The following is a 20,191-nucleotide window of genomic DNA, read 5'->3' as shown; positions in this document are numbered from 1 at the left end:
CCATATTTCTTAGGAGAGATGTCATTAGAGAGAATGCCCTTGAGGCAAAGGGGAATAATTTTAGAAATGATCTTGTATGTTGATTTATAAAGGGAGATGGGCCTGAAATGTTCATAGGAGGAAAAATTGTCAAATTTTGGAATGAGGGCTATAAAGGTGGAATTGAAAGGGATTAGAATCTAGCCTAAAGTTCCAAAGTATTTAACTAACTTGAGTAGATCATTCCAAATGAAATTGAAACATCCAATGTAAAATTCAATCAGAAGCCCATTAGGAGCTGGTATTTACCTTTTTGGAACTTGTAGATAACTCTTTCTAATTCTTCTTCCATAAGTTATTCATCCCATCTTCTTCTATATAAATAGGAAAAATGGAGGCTTCCTATAGAATATGATTAACGGTAGCCATTAAGTATTCTTGGTATAATGATTTAAAATACTTTGTGCCTTCGTTGGCCAAGTTAGTAAAAGATGATGCTTGTTAACCATCCAATCTTGAAATTACCCAAATAAAATTTATGGTTTTTCAATGATTTGCAAAAACAATGAAATAATTTTTTATTTTCATCACCTACTTGAAGGCAAAGAGCTCATCTTTTCATTCTCCGCTCCTTCTGCCTATCTGGAAAGATGTTCTTTTGATTTTCCTCCATAGATTTCATTTGTATACTGAAATTCAAAATAATTTCCTTTAACATCTCTTTCAAGACATCCCTTGATCATTGTTTTTTACTCTTCTGGTAACTTTAAGTCCCTTTATGTTTTCTATTTTCCCTAAGATATTATAGCATATTTTGATCTCTTTGGGTTTTCTTAAATTGGAGGTGGGGAGAATATTTTTCATCAAGGTTTAATGGTCAAATATATTTGATAACTTGGAGGTGTTAGGAAAAATACTGAGGGGGGGGTGAATTAGTATTTTACACAATTTCCAATTTATTATTCTGATTTGCATACACTACTATTAAAAATAAAAATAGCGTATGTACGCGACTGTTATTAAAGAAACCCACATATATCTAGATAACTTATTTGATCATTAATTTCATCATCTATTCAACATTAATCAGTGCATCATTACTTCATTATTCATCAATTAATTAGTAATTATGAGTAGTAAAAAGCAGATAGAACATCAACACACAAAAACCATATGAACACCAAGATTTTAGGTGGAAACCCAATGTGGGAGAAAACCATCGTTGTTATTATCTTTGTCTTGTTCATTTATTAAAATAAACTTCTTACAATATTGTATTGGCGCATACTTTAACCAACACACAGGATCCTATGTGCATAAGATTACAACCTTCTCTTGTTTTCCATATCCTACTGGAAGGTAGCTACAACCCCCTTTCTGAAGACTGCTATCCTTAACTCTTTGTGGATCACTTTTCAGAATGTTTCAAACTAGATCCACTCCCAACAATTCTGAAATCAACTACCCAATTATTGAACCAACTAAATCATCAAATCAATCACTGAATTTGAATCAACCAATGCAACTAGATCAAACTAATTCATAACAAATCATATCAATGCACAACCATCCACCAGTATACCAACCATACTATGTTCACCACAAGAATCAGATCTTATCATTGCAAACCCTGATTAGTCATGTGTCAGAAGGTATACACTATTGTTCTGAATAATATATGTGTATGTGTGTGCCTCCCCTAAAGAGAACTTATGTATTGATCTCAAAATACTGATAATTGAATCTGAATCATTGTCAAACTGAATCAATCATTGAATCACATACTGAAACCTTCACATATCACTGAACCAAATGCAAATCATCATACAACAGTAACATCATTAATCAACATTCCATTCCATAATGAAATCAACCCAACCAGTATTGTCAAACACAGATTGTTATACGAGAGATTTCATTGACAGATGACAAAAAACATAATAGAACTGTCAAACATCATCAACAGTTCATACTACAAAATCCTAGCAGATATACACGCATTTTACAAAACACATCCGTGTATGTACACACTTATGATGCTTGACACTTGCGTACATATTCTGAACTTTTACAGAATGTATACATGACTCCCTAGGAGAAGATCTGTGTATGTATGCAACCTCTTAGAGGCAAAACAATGTACAGATTTGTAATCAATGTCAGCGGGAAAGTTTCCCTAAGGTAAGGGTTGAAAACCTCAACAAAGCAGAACAAGATAATAAAAAAAGAGCAGTCAAACAAGCATGACAAACACATGAATTACTAAACATGGATTTGGAAATGTACCCGAAGGTCCTATGTTTGATGATGTTCATGTAGGGTCGAAACCCTCTGCTTCCTCTAGAACGAGCAGACTTGCAATTCAATTCACAAAAGCATATAATAAATAGATAATTAAATGTGCATACATAAAAGATATGTTATATCATCATATATAGGCCTATAAATTACTATTCATGAGACAATAACATATCAAGAACAAGACATGAGCTTCTTTATTAATTAACAATAATAGGTAGAGGACATGTACAACTTGATCCAGAACAAAGGCACTAATGAAGCCTTCCTCTAGATTTGTCCAGCCCGAGCCATGAAGACAAGCTCTCTAACAAGTGAAAAGAGATGTTATAAGGATGATGAACATCGCTGCAAAGGAAACCATGGTTTCCTAGAGACTAGGAGCGTAGGAGACACGGGAAAAACATACTTGATTTGGGAGAAAAATGGGTATAATGTCGATAACCTTTCTATTGTTATGAATTAGGCCTACCCAAGGGGTGTATATATACCACCTAAAATTAGTTAATTTAGTTGTGCCACAAGATCCTATAGGTGGGATTTCAATGAAACCCGTAAACCCTGACCAAAAAATAACATTTTATTTTATTTTTTCATATTTTAAAAGGTATACACAGGTTCAATGTTATAGGACCCGCATATGTACATGATTTAGTGTGGGCAGAGTCACATATGGAATTTGAAATATTATTTTTTAATATAATGTCAAGTCTATATGGAAAAAGGGACTTCCCAGGGCCATAAAAGAGCATCAAGTCTACAGGAGTGCTAAATGACGCTATAACAAATTCCCACTAATATATGAGGTCAAAAGGGGTATGTGATGGTAGAAATATATTAAGTATAAAGAGAGTAGTCATCCGAGAACTCGAGAGGAGATCACCAGATTCCATCCCATCGAATACCTATGGAAGGAGTCAGAAATAAAACTCATGTATGAGGCAGACATACCCATGCTTAGAAGTAATAAAACATGTATATTGATTAAGTAAATAAAGAAGATCTAGAATGTATACATAAGTGAACATACAGAGTTGTAAAATACATAATGTATCATCAAATCATAGCCACAAAGGAACAAAATGGAGCTATGTCTCCATATTACATATAGAAGAATATTCGATCAAAGATAATAGAAGACTATCTGTTCAATGATGTTGCATAACTGATCCTCATAAAAGTACCAAGTCATATAGGTGGAATTTGTGGTAATACATAAACTCGAGTGCCAACATATAATATGTTGTTGTGAAGGACTACAACATATAAGGTGGGAGGTGTCACTTGCAGAAAACTGAAGGAGTTGTCAAGTGTGTTAGTAAATTATATATTACAGAGAAATGGAACACATAAAATGTATTGCAGAAATATAAACAAATAAAACACATAAAAAAAGAGAGACACAGATATACGTGGTTCACCCAATTTGGGCTATGTCCATGAAGAAACAGCCAGTCCTTCCTTTTATATTATCCAGCAAACTGAAGAGATACAACCTACAGCAGATCCGTTGTAATTCCCTCTTCGCTCTCACATAATCTCCTCTCTCTTTCTCACTCAGAATACCGATCTACATAGACACAATACAATTCCCTCATATATAGCGATGGGTTACCTTCTAGGGGAAAAAACCCTAAATTAAACATAACTTCTACTGTCAGATCTCCGCCTAATGAACGACCCGGATTGACTACGAAATTACAACATTTTACAAGGAAATTTTACATCTACTTTTAGCTTCGAGGGTGTTTGCCCTAATCCCTCGTTAGGGGGGGCTCATAAAGATCACTACCCCCCCAGACCCCCCTTGCAGCACAAATATTACGGGTAGTGTTGCCACCACATTACGAATTGGGGTCCAATGCAGTGATAGCTCTGAATAAAGAAGATAATCAGGCTCCACACCCAACAAAGTGAACCAAGATGTTGACATAACCTAAGTTCTTCACCGACCACAGATGGTACATTTCTTTACTATGGGAGTAAATGAGCTGAAGTTGACCATGTAAGAAATAATTTGATTAACGATCATTGATGTATATTGTTAACAAACGCGAGACAACTCACCAATAATTATAATGAGCGTCAAGGTACCCCATTACAATCTAACAAATGCGAATAAATGTGTTGAAGTTGAACACTTGAAAGAATCTACCAATTAGGAGACGTTGATGTATTCTCACTATCGATAGTGAAGGAGTCTGCCACTGATGACTGCAAACCCTAAGGTACCGAAAAAAGGACTCTGGACCTTGTTCCCAAAGAAATGAGTTGAAGTTGATGGGAAAAAATCTGTTGGAAGGAAGGCATGTAGGAATCCCACATCAACCAGTGTGAGTGTAACCCACAAACCAATAATTTGGAAGAAATCAGACGAAGAGACTTGAAGTAACCATTCAAAAGTACATTTCTAGTGTACACAAGATGTGGCTAGCACTTTATAGAAATCCTATGAACTAGCCAATAATGAAATCTAAAACAGAGGCAGGGAATCTACTAATAGGGTTAAATGGAAACCAAGGTATTGCACGAATCCCAATGTGTGATAATGTAAGTTGACTTCGAACACAAGAGAAACCACCCAGTAAAATACCCATAATATTAATCGATGTTGAGCACAAGGTCACCTATCAACGATGTAAATAGGTGCAGGGTGCAACTCTAGGTCTACTCTTAGAGAAATTTTTCGGAGTTGATAATAGCATACCTGCTAGTAAGAAGTCAATGGGGACCTTCTTAACCAGCACGAGTGAAGGACCATGTAGCTGATACAATACTCATAATAACTTGATAGACTGGGTATGGCCGACATAAATGAATCAAGAGACACTGCAGAATGGCAGAAAACAGGTTTACTTCCCTTGAAAAAAAGCACGAATTGATGTGACTTTATGAGAACATAAGATAACTTTGTATAAGTTTGCAATGTAGGAGGCATTGACAAACTCTCCATATGATTGGATGAGATAACCAATTGGAGGAGGACTGACTCAAGAACAAGGTTATGGCTTCCCTAAAGCGGGACTAAGTACCATACCAATGGAGGAAAGACTAATTTTAAGTTCTTTTTTCAAGGGAGACATGACTAACTCTTGTTGTCATCAAATGGTGAAGAAAATTGTCACGTTCGCACTATTTTTCTTTGGAATATTTGACTTTTTTTTGTCTTTTTTCATATTTAAAGCCTGAAAAAGAATAAAATAATGTCTATAGTACAATGGAGAGAATGAGAATTAAGGGAAAGTGCACTAGTTCATGGGACTGGAACAATCCTATGCTCAATGCAAGGTGACAGGTGCTAGTCATCAACACTCAGGGGATGTTCTCTCCACGGAAAAAATGGGTGTCAAGTTGCAAAGGCTAATGAATGCAGGGTTTGAACTTGTAAAAGTCATGGTCAAAAGTGGCTTATACACAAGTCCAAATGAAGTCATCTTAAGGAAAAAAAGAGGTACAATTGGTCAAAATGCAATGCAATAGTACAACTTAACACATGGGAGCCTATAGGATATAAAGCCAAAAAATAGTGAAGAAGAAGAAGAATGAGGCTTCAACGCAAAGTCATGGTGGGACTAAAGAGGACTCCCAAGTCTACACAATACTTGTAGCATGGGTGACATATGATAGCGAGGATATAACTAGGAAGCTGATGGAAGGAAAGCATCTACCACTATTTTATGATTTTACAAGTCGACGAGTGAGAGGGGTTAAAAATCGCAACATAATGGGGTCGACCCTATGGCTAAATATCACAGTATGAGGTCAAGATGCATAATGCAATGGGAAATTGATATGTCTTAACCTACATTCTAGTTTTTAGAAAATGATACCTGCACGATAGGTCAACGATCGTGGAGTTGAAACGATGGAAAAAATAAGGCTAAGTCAAAAAATATTTGACATCATGAAAAGATCCTTTCCCAACACTTCAAGAAAAAGGTCAAAAGTTCATGAAATAAAATGATAAAGTTTTCAAAAATGAACTTTAGGAAAGTTGGTTTTAAATTTTGGATATAAAATGATTTTTGAACTCACCCCATTTCATTTTTACCATTCAAGTGTTGAGAAGAGGTCTCTTGGAGAAAATTTGAGCAAAGTGATTTGGTCAAATCCACCAATGAATTCAACAAACACAGACTTTAGGTAATTCAAAACCTTAAAATTGTCCCATTTGATTGAGAATTTTGATAGATTAATCTTAGATTATGAATATTTCTTTTTTTTTTCAAAAACCATTATGCTTGTACGCGGGTTGGGAATTTTAAAAGTCGTGTATAGAAATCCCTATACATTATTTTATTAAGGGAATATTGCATGTGTATGCGAATGTCTCTTATAAAAGTCACGTACACGTAGAGTAAAAATGAAAAACACAATTTCTAACTGATGAAATCGTTTTATTTTCTAGGATGTCAATCATTTGGAGAGAGAGAGAGAGCACAGTGAAGTTGATAATCAAGTAATGAATGATCAAGAGTCATTGGATGGATAAAAAAATTGCGGATTGCTCAGAATCTTCATGATGCCCAACATGAGAAATCAGACTTAATTGTTGGAAATTTTGATTCATTACTGGAACCCAGAGCAGGAAAAATTCATCATAGATGATATTCCCTTACAAATCAAAGTAGAGGATATCTACTTCATAACAATACTTTTTGATGTAGATGGTTACCAAATTTGATGTGGTAGTCTAAAATTAGACTAATGGTCCACTTAAAAACCAATCAACTGCGCATTAATAAGATTATGTACATGTATTTCCTCCCGAGGGTCCCGCTAAGCTAACCAATCACCATTGGTCTTACTTTGACTTCTTATTCCCTGAGCGCTTCAATCTCCACCATTGATTTGGCTTCTCCAGATCCGACGAATATCGCGTCGTATCATGCGCCAACTAGCTCGGACAATCTCCACCATTGATTTGTCCCGTTCGATCCAACGGTTATCACACAATATTGCATGATTTCTTGCACTACAAATATCAGGTTGAGAGCACGTGAGAAAAGTGGTTTTCCTGTGCTACATGTCACCATCTTAGGTTGATCATGCAGGTTGGAGAAATACCATTTCCCATTTATTTTCCACGCGATATACCACTTATTTCCTTTTAATCCCGCTCACGTGCTCAATGCATAACTTTAAGAACCACAATTTAATAAAAGGTTTAGCTAATCTTGAAATTGAGCATCAACGCTAATTGACAGTGATTAAAAATAAAACACATAAATGGAAATAATACCCGATTAGGGTCTAGAATGCTGATCCACAAATTCGAGAGAATTTCACACAAGGAATAATACACCATGCCACACTTAATCAATTTATTCAATAAAATAGAAATTACAGAATCTTGGCCCTCTTGGCTCAATTACAACAATTTGTCTAACCTCTGTTTCTCTTGCAAAACCTATCTCTCACTCAATTTCTCGCTTACTCACTCTCCTATTCCATTCTAAACTATCGTTACATTTTTTTCCTTTCCTTTATGGATCAAATCTTATCCTAACAACATTGACAACTCAATCTCTATTTTTATCAACTCAACTATTAAATCCCTATTCTCAAGCTCTGATACACACCTATTCTGACAACTTATCTCCTATTCTAAAAATGATACCATGGTTTAATTATTACAATATTTGAAGTAAAGATGAATTTGAGAGATCCAACTCTCTCTATTAAAAATTGATTTTGACCACTCAAGTCAATAAATTCATCTCTTGTTAGCCACAACATGTGAACATACAATCACATTGCTGGCTAAGTCCGGATGCTCCTGCATCAGACTCCCAGGGAAGAAAAGAATCATCCATCAGACTTTCATGGTTTACTCCATACTTTTGCAACTCTGTTGTTGTCAACCAACTGGAATCCTCTATTGGTTGTCCCTTCCATTTGACTAAATACTTAAAATAAACCTGTCCTCTGGTTCTTTTAGTTACTCTTTTCTCCAGAACAACTTCCACCTCTTTCTTAATTGTATTTGGCATTTGTTCTTCCCAATGTACAATCTGTTCTTCATCTTTTCCAGGCTCCTTCTATATGGATATAAATCTGCAATATTGAAGATAGGTGATATTCCAATTCCTTCTAGCAACTTAATTTCATAAGCATTGGTCGAAAAATTCCTCACAATTCTGCATGCCCCTATCTTTTTCATCTTTAGTTTATTATAAGTTCCAATAGGAAACCTTTATTTCCTCAAGTGTACCATCACTAGATCTCCCACTTGGAAATATTTTTCTCTCCTCTTCATATCAGCTCTCTACTTGTATTTGTCACTACTTTCCTACAATCTGTCTTCGACATCTTCGTGTAGTCTTTGCATCTACTCTGCAAACTATTCAACCTTTGCACTTCTTGTCTCCTGTTTGCTCAAATTTCTGAGCTCATACACACCTCTTGGATTCATCCCAAAAACAATCTGAAATGGACTCATCCTAGTACTTTGTTTTGGAGTGTCATTATAAGCAAACTCAGCTTAAGCAAGTGTTAAATACCACTGCTTAGGATTTTGGTACACTTAACTTCTCAATATGTTTCCCAAGCTTTTGTTTACCACTTTGGTCTATCCATTTGTTTGAGGGTGATATGCCAAGCTGAAACTAAGGTTGGTACCTAGTTTCTTCCAAAGAGTTCTCCAGAAATTCCCAACAAACTTTGTATCCCTATCAGACACAATATTTATAGGCAATCCATGTAACCTTACAACTTCTGAAAAAAATAGATTAGCAATATGTGTTGCATCACTAGTCTTTTTGCATGCAATGAAAAGTGCCATTTTATAAAATCTATCTACCACAACATAAATTGAATCGTTTCCTCTTTGGGTTCTAGGTAATCCCAAAACAAAATCCATACTAACTGCATCCCATGGTCGATCTGGTATTGGAAATGGCTGGTACAATCCTGTATTTGGGCTTCTCCCCTTAGCATGCTGACATATCCTGCACTTCTCAACAAATTTCTTAACATCAATTTGCATCTTTGGCCAATAGTAAAAAGCATTTACCTGAGAAAAGGTTTTGTTTTGTCCAAAATGTCTAGATAACCCTCCACTGTGTTTCTCCTTAATTATGTTTTCCCTCATAGAACATTTGGGAATGCATAGTTTGTTACCTTTAAATAGTAAACCTCCTTGGATAAGATAATCTAACCACTGGCTTCTATTATGACTTGTTGGATTTTTTACAACTACATAAATATCTTTAAATTCTACATCATCTTTATACATATCAACCAATTCTTTAAATCCTACAACACCCACTTTTAATTCTTGCATAATGAAATTTACCTTGCTTAAAGCATCAACAACTTTGTTCAACTTACCACTTGTATGTTTGATCACAAAAGTAAAACTCTGTAAGAACTCTACCCACTTGGCATCCTTTTGATTCCATTTTGATTGATTGTTTATGTTGAGAATGCAACAAGATGATGGAGCTTAGTGGAAAGGAGTCGCCTTCACTAAGTGGGCCAGCCGGCTATTTTGGCGCAAAGTCTATTTTTAGACATATGGATCATGGTCTATGAGTTGCAGTATGCTATTTTTGGATGATTGGTCATGTTGGTAAAAATAGATGGAATTCTATTTTTAGACATATGGGCGGAGTCTATTTTTAGACTGCCAGGCTAAAAATAGAATAGTCGAATATTATTAGCTCATAATAATATTTGGACTATAAACATTATCTTATCCTCTTGGAGCACTTCACTTCAAGCTACGGATGTGGCACATGTAGCTATCAGAAGGAAAAACACTTTTCTTATGGGTTAGTTGAGCTATTGCATGATGGACTTCAGTTAGAACTCAAGTGATTGAGTTTGGTGGAGTTGATTGAGGAGTTGATGGAGTTGTGTTCAGTTTGACTTGGTTGAACTAGTTGTATTTAGTTTAACTGCAAACACACTAGTGACGAGTGATGTGAATTAATTGTTAATTAATTCACTAATTATTAACTCATAAAGAAACTAAAGAATACATCAGTTAACTCAGTGCATGGACAGTTCAGTGGAGATAGGTGTTAGAGGTTGAGACTGCTATCAGTTGTGACTATAGTTGTGCATGAGATTTGCACATGCATTGATGGAGATTTCCAATGAGGATTGTGCAGTACAAGCCAAGGAAAACGAGCTTGGATGATTCACTATTCTTGCTTTGGATTGCGCAGTAGAGGTAAGCAAAAAGCGGAGGAGATTTGAACCTATGACTTGATTCAGATCTGAGCTAGTTTATGTGTAGCAGGTGGAGATAGTACTAAGTACTTGTGAGGAGTATTGTACTATGTATTGTTACATGTTCTCTATCATTATAATATATAGATAGTGTGGGGTTTTTAGCTGTATGCTTTCCCCAGGTTACATATTGTGTTAACGTGCGCATGCGATTGACGTTTCATTGTTTTTAATTCCTCAAAATTGATGATCAACGTAGAGGAGGTTATGTATTATGCATGCATTCCGAAATAGTGTATAATTAGGATAATCTCTATGAATAGGTGTCATATTATTCAAAATATCTACAGTTTATAAACTGTAATGCATGATTGTCAGAGTACAATATAAACGCCTTTGGTAGAAAATAATGTCTCCATTTTTTTAAAGCTTTCACAATAGCATAAAATTCTTTATCATAAGAAGAATATTTCTTCTTAGCTTCATTTAGTTTCTCACTAAATTATTCTATCGGTCTCTATTCCTAACTTAAAACTGCCCCAATTGCAACTCCACTATCATCAGTTTCAACTGGAAAAACTTTTCCAAAATCAGGAAAAGCTAGAACTAGATTTTTTGTAATTTTCTTCTTCAGCAACTTAAAATTTCAGTCTGCTACTTTTGTTCACTTGAATGGTTGATTAGTCCCTTTGATTGTTTAAATAATTGGTGCACAAATCTAACTAAAACTTTTGATAATTTTTTTATAAAAACTTGCAAGACCATGCAAGCTTCTTACCTCAAATATGTTTCTTGGAATAGGCCAGTTCCAAATTGCTTGGACTTTCTCTGGATCCATTTTCAGACCTTCTTTAGAAACTACAAACCCCAAATAGATTAATTTTTCTTTCATGAAACTACATTTCTTCAGATTTATCAGCAGTTTCTCTTTCTACAGAGTTCTTAGAACCAACTTAAGATGCTCCAGATGTTCTTCTTTGCTTCTACTGAAAACTAGAATATCATCAAGATAAACAATGACAAACCTTCTTGCATATTCTTTTAAGACTTCATTCTTCAACCTCATGAATGTTCCAGGTGCATTACTGAGTCCAAAAGGCATCACTAATCACTCATACAACCCATTGTTTGTTCTAAATGCAGTCTTCCATTCATCTCCTTCTCTAATCCTTATTTGATGATATCCACTTTTCAGATCTATTTTAGTAAAATACCTTGAACCACTTAAACAATCCATCAAATCATCCATTTGTGGTAAAGGAAAATGATACCTGATTGTGATTTTGTTGATGGCTCTGGAATTTGTGCACATGCGCCACTCACCTCCTTTCTTTGGACTGAGTACTGTTGGTATAGCACATGGACTAAGACTCTCTCTGATTAATCCTTTATCCATAAGTTCTTGCACTTGTATCCCAACTTCTACATTCTCATGAGGAGTCAATTTGTAGGCTGCTTTGTTTGGCAAAATTGCTCTAGGTATCAGGTCAATGTGATGACTAATACTCCTGATTGGTGGCAATGCATTTGGAAACTCATCCACAACAATATCAGTAAAATCATTCAACAAAGTTTGGATTTCTTCAAGTAAATCATCTAATTTTGTAGAATTCAAAATTACCTTAGGTCTCCCTATGACAACAAAATGCATTTCTTCACCTTTTCCAACTTCTTGCAACAGCTCCTTTCCACTCATCAGCATAACACTATTTCCAGTTGTTCCTTTGTCTGCTTCATCCTTTTTTGGGAACAATGTATTCTTCACTCCATTCTTCTCCAAGGTATAGGTGTTTCTTCTACTATCATGAATGGCTTTTCTATCAAACTACCAAGGTCTTCCTAGCAATACATGGCATACATCCATTGGAATTACATCACATAATACCACATCCTTATAAGTACCAATCTGGATCTTTGTCTTGCATTGTTCTGTTATAATAAACTGATGTCCTTTTTGCAGCCATGACACTTTGTAAGGTGTAGGGTGTACTGTTTTCACTAATCCTAACTTGTTCACCATTTCTGTAGAAACCAGGTTATTAGTGCTTCCACTGTCAATTCTCACTTTACAACATTTTCCTTTGGACTTGAATGTAGTCCTAAATAAACTCTTCCTCTGAGATGGTTCTCCTGTCTCTTTCTCTGCTTTGAGAAATACCCTTTTCAATAACAAATATTCTCCTACTTCGGGTGATTCTTCCTTATTTGCAATTTTAGGTTTTTCTTCCTTTTACTTAGCCACATTCACATTCCACTAATTTGTTTCTTTATTATGAGGAAATTCCCATGATCCATGTCCCCATTCTCCACATGTATAACACCAAATTTCTCTTCCTCGACCTCTTCCTCTGGGTGAAAAATCTTCCTCTACTAAAGTCTCCTCTTTGTGGTGGTCTACTACTTGAACCTCTTGCTTCACCCTGAGGGTGTTGAAATATTAATCTGGTAATTCCTCTACCTCTTGCTGAACGTTTCCCTCTATTACTCTGATTTTGTTTTCTCAACATCTTTTCCTCTTCTTTCAAAGCTGCTTGATAGGCATCTTCAATTATCTTCAGACTCAGCAAGTTGATTTCATCCTGTATGTCATACCTCAAGCCATTGATGTATCTGGCTACCTTTTCTACGTCATCCTCTACATGTCCTACTCTAATGCTCAGCTTATAAAATTCTCAAGTATATTCTTTGACAGTCAGTCCTTTTTGTCTCAAATTTTGCAATTGTCTGAAAAGATTTAATTGATAATCTTTTGGCATAAATTCAGCTTTCAATATACTCACCATTTTATCCCATTGTTTGATCTTGGGCTTCCCCTTTCTTGCTCTGGATGTTTGTAGTTCATCCCACTAGATAGCTGCATGACCCTTCAATATGGTAACTTCAAATTTCACCTTATTTTTGTCATTAGCCTCCTCATAGTCGAAATACTTGTCCAATGAAATGATCCAGTCCATCAACTCTTCTACATTGAGTTTCTCGTCATACAAAGGTATTTCCACCTTTGGTCTTCCACTTACTTTGGCCAAAATTTTGAGAACTTTGGTAGCTTCACTTTCATCCTCTTCTTCTTCTTTAGAATATTCCTCTACAACATTGGCATCTCCTTCATCAGGTACTCTCCTTTGAGCAGTTTCCATTATTTCCATCCTTGTGCGCAAGTTTCGAATCTCTTCTAGCAGAAATGCTTTTGCTATAGGTCTCCCTTGACCTATGCTAGCTCCTCTCCTAGGTGGCATGTTTACTGTAGCAGACTTAATCCTTGGGCTCTAATACCAAATGATGCGGATGGTTACCAAATTTGATGTGGTAGTCTAAAATTGGACTAGTGGTCCACTTAAAAACCAATCAGTTGCGCGTTAATAAGATTATCTATGTGTATTTCCTCACGAGGGTCCCGCTAAGCTGACCAATCACCATTGGTCTTACTTTGAATTTTTATTCCTCAAGTGCTTCAATATCCACTGTTGATCTGGTTTCTTCAGATCCAACGAATATCGCGTCGTATCACGCGCCAACTAGCCTGGACGACCTCCACCGTCGATCTGTCTCGTTCGATCCAACGGTTATCGCACAATCTCATGTGATTTCTTGCATGACTTATATTAGGTTGAGGGAGCGCAAGAAAAGTGGTTTTCCTGTGCTACGTGTCACCAACTTAGGTTGATCGCACAGTTTAGAGAAATACCATTTCCCATTTATTTTCCATGCGATATACCACTTACTGCCTTTTAATCCCTCTCATGTGCTCAATGCATAACTTTAAGAACCATGATTTAATAAAGGGTCTATCTAATCTCAAAATTGAGCATTAACACTAATTGACAGTAATTAACAATAAAACACATAAATGGAAATAATACTCGAATAGGGTCTAGAATGCCAATCCGCAGATTCGAGAGAATTTCACACCAGGAATAATACACCACGCCACACTTAATCAATTTATTCAATAAAATAGAAATTAGAGAGTCTTGGCCCTCTCGGCTTAGTTACAAAAATTTTTCTGACCTATGTTTCTCTCGCAAACCCTATCTCTCACTCAATTTCTTGCTTACTCACTCTCCTATTCCATTCCAAACTATCCTTACATTTTTTCTTTTTCTTTATGGATCGAATCTTATCTTAACAACATTGACAACTCAATCTCTATTTTTATCAGCTCAACTATTAAATCCCTATTCTCAAGCTCTGATATAAACCTATTCTAACTACTTATCTCCTATTCTAAAAATAATACCATGGTTTAATTATTACAATAATTGAAGTAAAGATGAATTCGAGAGATCCAACTCTTTCTATTAAAAACTGATTTTGACCACTCAAGTCAATAAATTCATCTCTTGTTAGCCACAACATGTGAACATACAATCACGTTGTTGGCTATGTCCAGATGCTCTTGCATCACTTTCCTTGAGGGGAGAAGCAGTAGATCTAAAAGGGAAGGCCCATGGAGGCCTCAATGTTGCTCACTACATTGTTGTCTACTACACACCAAATATTGAGAAGGTCAGATCACAGGTCTCGATCAAAGGAATCACAAGCCTCCCTATCAAGATAATTTTATTTACTATTATTAGGATAACATGATTTGTTTCATTACATCAGGCCTCTCGAGTATACATGTTTCTAGTAGTGGAATGCCTAAAACTAGTAGTATATGACTGGTGCACAACGCTCTTAACCAATATGAAAAAATAGTTAACATTAGTAAGATAGGGAAAGATGAATAATTTTGGCTATGGCACCATCCTTTGCTCATTTGTCTTTGAGTGGATTCTAGCACTTTGACCTAGAGTAGCTACTACCATCATTTGTCCTAGAGATCCCAAGATGGCCAGATGGGTAGATTCTTATCAAGTGACTTGGTAGAGGCAAAGTCACTCAAGTGGCCTTTAACAACGAGTTCTTCTACTAGTGGGAGAAACAAGTCGTGGCCATAGTGAATTACCATTATTCAGGATTAGACTTCCGATTGGACCCGGAGCTAGTTATTCCAAAACGATCTACATGGGTCAACATTGTTAAGTTTTTATTTTTTAACATATTTGATTTTTTGGATTTTTGGATACAATATCAAGAAATTCAAAATATTTTTTCCATGAAACAAAAATATTACAAGATTAAACTAATCATGATACAAATATTGGACCAGTGATACTTGAGGGTCTACCGAGGCATAGGTGTTGCGACAGAGACGTGGAGAGATAAAAAACAGATTTTGAGGGAGTGCTCCATACAGTTCATAGGAACTTGGCGAGTTTGACTCGCTAGGTTCCAATAGAAGAAATAGAGGATCTCCCATGAGAGTGGTTGGAGTACCATGAGAGTGGGTGTAACTCTTCTAACAAGTGGCGAATTCCATCGTCTTCTATCGAGATGCTCATCTAGGGCAAAGCATGTAGACTAATTTTAGATGACTGATCTTTTTGATATATGGACATTATTAGGCTTACACCCTAATTTTGTAGGACATTTTTCCACATTTTGTAACATTTTGACATACTATATCTATCTATATATAGAGATTTCGTGGTGATTTGATCATATATACAAATGATTTTTGATATTTTGATTTAATGTGATGAATGATTAATATGCCGATCCAATGCTTGGTTAGCTATAGAATCAACAAATTCATTATATGATCATGGAATTTTAATGAAATTAGTAAAAGTGAATGATATTTTCAGTAATCTCACTCTCAGAAATTGGCAATGTAATGAAGGATATCTCACACGATAAACACTCTTTAATTGAGACACAAAAAGTTGTGAATTAAAATTAAACACTAATGATTCAATACCATAAGCTATTATTTTAGATAGTAAATTAATAACGACACTGTATTCAACCATATTATTAGAAGTTGGACCGAAACATATGCCTCTTATGACCAACAACTGACCAGATGGATAATGTATTACCCAAGCGACGGAAGCTAAATTCCGAGTATGTCTACTAGCGCCATCTGTGAATCCTAAATACATTGAATCATCCATCGAATCCTACCAAATTAGATCGAAAATATCATCATCACCACGACACCTATAGACATAAACTAAAACTATGTACACTATTTACAAAACAAATCAAATGCTAGGCAAGAGCCTAGGCATAATACTTCTTGAGATAGAGCCCATTTCTGGGCTCTGACAACACATTTCCCTCAAAATCAACCAATTCATAAGTACCCTTCTTCAAGACCCTTTTAATGATGAAAGGACCATACCACATAGGTTTGAATTTTCCTACCCCCAAGGTGTCTTTATCTTGGTCATAGATCAAGACAAGGTCACCTTCAGAAAAAACCCTAGGTTGTACAAACTTGTCATACTGAGCTTTAACTCTTTTCTTATGGGCCTCATTCATTGTGGTTGCATCTCAATGTTGCTCATAAAGATGTTCCAAATGAATAAGGCACTCTTCAAGACTTGAGGTTTCTGGAAGAAGCTGGACTACTAACTTAAGAGATGGAATCTCACATTCTATAGGAAATATTGATTCCAAACCATAAACCAACTGAAAAGGAGTGAAACCTATAACAGTCTTAGCAAATATTCAGTATGACCATAGCGTAGGATATAACATGATGTGTCAGTTGGACTTAGCTTGATTGATTGTCCTTTGCAGGATAGTCTTAAGGGATTTATTGATGACTTCAACCTATCCATTAGCTTTAGGATAATGTTGTGGGGAAAAGTATCCAACACGGAATGACCCTATCCCACTCTAAGGGTGATAGTTCCTTAGCAACAGCTGAAGCAAAGCTATCTAAAGTTACTTCTTTATGACATGCAAGAGATGAAAGGAAGAGATCCACTTACCGATGTCTTGCGCAAATGGTCGATCCAATCTCCTCTATTTGCCGCTTGCTCCCAGCTCCAAGTCTTCTCACGGGCCCAGCTACACGAGATCCTGCGAACAAGACAAGAAAAGGAAACTACAAGAAGCATGCATTCATAATTGATTCAAGGATTAGCATAAATCAAATACGCAAGTAAGACAATACACCATTGAAACACATGCGAATAGAAGAACCTCAAATGCTTTATTAATATAAGGAAGTAAGGTTCAGGCGGTGATACAACCGTGAGAGGTCCAATCCAGCATCACCTTCCCGACGAAAAGAAATCTCCTCTTCACCTCCCTCAAGCAATCACCCAATACTCACAACTGTAAACCAACAACAATTCTTTGCACAAAATTCCCGCCTCCAGATCCCATGGGATGAGATCCTTATATAGAGTTTTGGAGTGAAGATAAGTCAGCTTGATGTGTGACTTGTTGTCCTCTTCAACTCCAGTTGTTCTTCAGTCCTTGAGTCCACTCGGAGTTTCTACCTTCCACTTGGAGTTTTAGAACCTCTTTACTCATCATTAGGCGAATCTTCTGATCCAAGTGTCATTTTGGAAGCTTCCTGGGCACTGGCACATTGAGAAAAGATTCCTCCACATGTCAAAGTACGCCCAGCGCAGGTAGCCTTTGTTGCACTTGCTATGCAGCGCAGGTACACCATAGAGCTTTTGACATTCAGCGTAGATGCTTAGTGGAGCAGCTGCTTTGATCCAAAATTGACCTGTTTTTGAGTGTTTTTCAGTGGAGAACTGATCTGTAGTGCTGTGGTTTGCTGACCTTGTTCCTCTAGGGGTAGGAACAACATGTTTAGGGAATTTGGATCCCTCAGATTATTGACATTTCATGCTCCATGCTGTAAGGCACAAAAATGTCTATAACAGTTGCCCCCTAAAGTATGAGGTCGTTTATCGGGTGAAATGCTTTATTAGGAGGATCCGAAGTTCATTCAATCGTCGGGAGGTGACCTGTAACAAAATACAATACAATACATTATCTTTTCATACTTTCTTTTCATGATCTAGCTGATGCGGGCATTTCCCATGCTCAGCTTTATAAATACATTTGCTGTACATAAACAAACGATCGTCTGATAATAGACTGATAATTCTCTGCTTTTAATTATCATCCTTTTAGTAGGATGATCATCTGCTGCACATGTCTATGTTTTTATCTCCTGAATATATATCGCAGCCCGGATGGATGAAACTAGATCTGGGGTCTTCAAACTTGTCCGATCTTCACTCTAGTACAAGTCGATCCATGTGAGAATTTCTTGAAGTCGAACATGGAAAGACATCGCTTGATTACCAGTCAATAATGTAAACTGTTAACAAGCGCGAGCGGAATCACCGATAATGATGATGACCCTCAAGGTACTGCAGCACAATTCACGTGGCGTGAATATAGGATCTGACGTCAAACACCACGCAAAGTCTCCCGGTCGAAGGTCATTAATGTATACCTATCGCCGGAAGTGAGAAACTTGCCATTGAGGCATGCAAGCTTCAAAGTACTGAGGGGGTGTTCCTAGATCAACTTCTTGGATAGTGAGCTGATGTCGACAAGAAGTGATCCGTCAAAGGAGGGCCTTAATGAATCCCACATCAGTGACACGGAACGGAGCTAGTGATGATGGTGAAAACGATCTGTGAAATATGATTCAGGGTGGCGGTCATGGAAGGACGAAAGATGATGTATGGTAGTGGATGGGACCCGGTTGACACTTTCTGAATGACATCTCTTGAACATATAACGACACTGATGTGATGGATCGGTAGCATTACCCCATGTATGGATGGTATGGCGAGACCATGGTGAATGGACCGGTGAATGATAATAACCCAACCCGATATTTACGGAGGCAAAAGTGTCATGTTCAAGAGCGACTTGCTACCATTAAGCTTTGAGGTTCTTCCCAATTTTTCCCCAGTCATTTCTGACCAGTACCTCTTTATTTTTGTCAAGCTTGAGGAGGATAACATATGCTTGTTCTATAACCTGCCCTTCGGGCAAGCCCATCGCTATGTTTTAACGAGCTTAACGATAGGGAAACTCGTTCTCGTCTAAAGACAAGTTTGTCGCTATCTAATATTTTTAACGAGCCCAGCGACAAAGACAACTCGGTCCTTTTCATCTTTAGAGAGTCTGAAAAGGGTACATAAAGTGGACTCCAGGGGTCCTTTTTCGTCATCTAATCCCTTAAGTCCGAAAAAGTATAAAACAATACAGAAGGGATGAATGTTCGATATCTTTATCGAGCCGAACTAGACAAGCACTTGATCTTTTTGTGCAATAATCCCTCAGGTCCAAAAAGATTAAAATCTAGAGGAGGGATAGCTCTTCCAGTCCTTTTAACGAGCTGGAAGGCCAAAACTCGACAAACTTTTCATATTTTACGAGTCAGTGAATAGAGCTCAAAGAAGACTCGTATTTTGAGGAACGAGTGATAAACAGGGATAGCAACAGATTCCAGGTACAAGTTGGAATTTTCCAATCACGGCAGTGTCACAAGGATGGCTAGGTGAAATCACTCTTCGCAGCTGTTCCTCAAAATAGGTAAACAATCAAGTGGATGTGAATGATCGGCCAAATGAAAAGTGGAGGTGACGGTGCACAAACACGACCAAGGCTTTTATGGCTGATGAATTTACGGTCTCAAATGGTTATTTACCGGTTCATTTTTTCTAGATGAGCTTGAACTCTGGGGGGGAAGCCTGCTCACATGCTTATGTTTATTTTTTAACGAGCATGAAGTCCGCGTTAAAACTGCTCGGATCTTGCGTTTATTTTTTAACGAGCATGAACTTTGCCAAAACTGCTCGTTTTTACCAGTCATAAAGTAGGAAGGTCTCCTGGTAGATTGCTCGCTATTTTTTAAGGA

This window comes from Pinus tabuliformis, chromosome J (assembly GCF_031772625.1).
Source record: "Pinus tabuliformis cultivar Carrire ecotype Pingquan chromosome J, CPIR1, whole genome shotgun sequence".
Taxonomy (NCBI): Eukaryota; Viridiplantae; Streptophyta; class Pinopsida; order Pinales; family Pinaceae; genus Pinus; species Pinus tabuliformis.
The sequence above is the reverse complement of the archived record's forward strand: the minus strand, read 5'-3'. Positions refer to the sequence as shown.